Source organism: Sinocyclocheilus anshuiensis, unplaced genomic scaffold (assembly GCF_001515605.1).
Source record: "Sinocyclocheilus anshuiensis isolate Anshui unplaced genomic scaffold, SAMN03320099.WGS_v1.1 scaffold683, whole genome shotgun sequence".
Lineage (NCBI taxonomy): Eukaryota > Metazoa > Chordata > Actinopteri > Cypriniformes > Cyprinidae > Sinocyclocheilus > Sinocyclocheilus anshuiensis.
Window position 1 is genome coordinate 319,232 of NW_015548218.1, and position 3,511 is coordinate 322,742.

Here is a 3,511-nt window from a genome sequence, read left to right on the forward strand (position 1 = left end):
TAATCGTACTGATTTTCGGGGAAAACTGCACTCTCTTAGTCGTGTCATGTTAATTAATTAGGCTAGGCTTTATGTAATAAATATAAAAACTAAATTTTTTTAACGCAGTATGTTTCTTCTGTGTGCAGTTGTGTTCATTTGTTTCGATTTCTTCATGAGATTGTCTCACGTGAGTCTCAACTGCTGCGACCTTGTTACTATTGATTATCCATTATGAATTGCTGTTTACGCCAAGTGTAATAAAATAAGAATCATTCTCGCCGAAATTTTGGTGCTTCCCTAATTCGATGTTTTAATAAAATTAGATTAGTTGTCCGGTCGGGCAAGTAAAATTTGTGCGCACACCCCAGTTTTGGAAACCGCTGCTCTACCCAAACCCTGACATTTACATCTTGTGTATGCAGTAGGGCTGCACAATTAATCGAAATTGAATCGCAAAGGCAATAAATCGCGATTAGACAAAAGCTGCAATTGTCATGCATATCTTTCAGTGAAGCACGGTTCTGTGATCAGCAGTAAATCTCCATCCGAAGGCCAGAGGGCGCTCTCGTGCTGAAACTCCAAATACGGCCCGTAGAAGAAACCCGGGAAATCCCTATAGCGGTTGATGAATAAACAGAAGATTTAACTGCTTTGATTAATTCAACGTGACTAATAAACACACAACTACAACAATATATGGTTTATCTGAATTCGTCTTATTATAATTTTTATTATAATAAAGTATATAATAATGCAATGCTAATCGACATAGCCTTTATCACTGCTTATAATACTATGAAATATGTTGCGTGCCTTATTCTGTGTAAGAAGCCACATCATCTCACAGAAGGATTTATTTCAAACACTCGACTGACGTTATGAAGTGAGTTTGGAGTAAAAACATGTTATTAAATGTGGTATTTTCACGTGCTTTCAGATGGAGCAGCATTTACTACATAGAGCCTCAGTTCACTGAGAAGCTACGCAAACAGCTTTCATTATCGCAGAACGATATCTTCGATTTCATAATCGTGTGAATAAATCGTGTGCGAAAATGAACACGATTTTGCGCAGCTTGTCAGTGAACTACGGCTCTGTTTAGTAAATGCTGCTCCATCTGAAAGCACATGATGGAGATTTACTATTAATCGCAGAACCGGCTTTACTGACAAGATGTGCATGACAGTCGCATTCAATTAATCGTGCAGCCCTAGTATGCAGTTTTACCTAACCAGCTTTCTCCACTTGTTACATCTATTCCAGCTACCTCTGTCACATCACGTGCCAGCTCAAACTGCCTCTGGAAAAGAATGGTGGAGAGAAACATAATCCTCTTGGACTACTCCTAATTCACAATAGACACCCATGTCACTCATCTCTCCATCAGTACTCTCAAGCAAAACACACATCCCCTTTTGGTATACTGTGCCTTTCACTGTGACTTCATTGCAAGCTACTGCAGACTGTGACTCAAAATTTTGACCAGCTACTGATACCCTGATCCTGTCGTTGTAATCACACACATAAAACTCTGTACTCTTTTCAACATGCACAGCTGAAGGGAAGAGATTACCTGCACTCAAGTAGGCTTGCAACAGTTGGTATCTTTCTGCAAGAGTTTTGCAAAGATTCTTAAAGTTGTGTAATTTCCTGGCACACTGCTTGAAGAAAGCATGTTTGCTCTCGAACCGTAACGTCCAAAGGCGTATAAGTGGGCCAAAGTGAAGAATAAGCTGTGAGTAATGGCACAAACAGTGATGCTTGGGTTTTAACGGACTGGTAGGGAAAAGCCTTTGACGACTGAAGACATATTCTTCAATGAGGACTTTCAGATGTGCCACTTTGTTGTAATAGCTGGTGCACAAACAAGCTCCACAATCTCTATCAGCTGCAGAATGAGTTGCCATACATCATTTTCAGAAGGATCTTTAATTCTGTCACCCACAAAAAGAGGTAGTAACCTCAGAAAGCACCAGTTCTGAACTGCATGTCCACTTAATCGTTCGCTACCAGGAGACATGTCTGCTGGTTTGCTGCTGGCATCATTTCCTTGATATTTGAATTGGTTTTTACATCTGTTTAATTGTAAGTAGGTAAAGTGCTTCTCCTGAACCAAGTGACCAACAAACAAGGCAAGTTTGATTCCATCTTGATGCCGCATGCTGACACAGTATCACTGGTGTCTAAACCTTGCAAATGACTTTGATAGGATTCTGCAGTTCTTGAAGTCCCACAAGTGTATGGTTCATTCATATATGCATTTCTGTTGATCTCACAGTAGCATCAGAAATGGCTCGTCCGACTAAAGTTTTCGATAAATCCCCCAATGCAGTGTGATCCCAGGTTGTCTCCTGAAATGGCAACTAAAGCTCCTTTTACAACACTGCCATCATATGTCAAAATACCTCTCTCCTCTAGAAGTTTGAGATCAGTGATCAATGGCTCAAAAACTTTGTTCATGCCAAAATATTTAAAATCTTTCTCCCTACATAGGAGGACAAGTTGCACGTGATCTATTGTGGATCTATTGTGAGGCAAAATGTCCTTCAGGGACATATAAACAGCTAAAGCCTTGTGTGTGTGTTTTTTCATGAACCAAGTGGGTTCACAACCTCAAATGCATCTTGATATAGGCTCACACCAACAGAGGAAGGTTCTTTTTTCAACAGCTCATTGCCCTTAAATCCCTCTCCTTCTCTCACATCCTGAATGATATTTTCAGTAGCTGGTTGCAAATGTGTGGCGACATATTGTTCTCTTACAGACTCACTTTTGAACAGTGTGGACAATGTCTCATGGATAGGAATATACTGGGCAAAGCACTCCTTTCCATTTTCATCACTGCCCAAAAGAAAAGGCACAGGCTCAACATAGTTGAAACTGTTTTTATAAAAGCTCTCTTTTTGGTCTGTGCTCAAAATGTCCCTGTTACACATCTTAAGAAGATCTGCCCTGTTAATTTAATCAATTATGTTGCTTATAGTGGCCTCTTGGATTCCAAGTTCTTTCAGTTTCTCACTTAGGATCATAAAGGAATTTGAAAGTCCAATTTCATGGGCATTTTGAAAATCCTCAGTAATTGTCTGGATGGTACTGGCTGGTAGCAACAACTTCCCTTGTAATTTAGGGTTTCCCCTCTATGCCCCGCCTTTCTGAAATGCATCGATTTTTACAAAGCTCATCGGTCTGAAAAGTGAGGTGTGCTGTGATTGGCCAGCTATCTAGTGCGTTGTGATTGGCCGAATACCTCAAGCATGTGACGGAAATGTTATGCCCCTTACCATACTGTGATGCCGTGTCCCGGCCGGAGCGACGAGACAAAAACATTAAAACCCATTATAAACGAGGCATTTGTTGTATCCAGTGGGGACATAATTACGGATTATAATGACTTATACTGTCTTTTTACGCGTTGCGTTGCATCGTGCCGTGCCGCATAAACATAAAACCATGTCTGCATTTCTGTCAGGACCACTATCGTCAAAGATAACTTACAATTAGCATACATTCTAGGTTGGGGGTATGGTTC

At 40.4% G+C, this 3,511-nt stretch overlaps 1 pseudogene; it reads right to left on the bottom strand.

Moving 5' to 3' along the window:
• LOC107654081 (uncharacterized) overlaps positions 1-2,918 on the bottom strand; it is an 18,263-nt pseudogene extending 15,345 nt beyond the window's left edge.
• Positions 2,919-3,511: the final 593 nt, after the last annotated feature.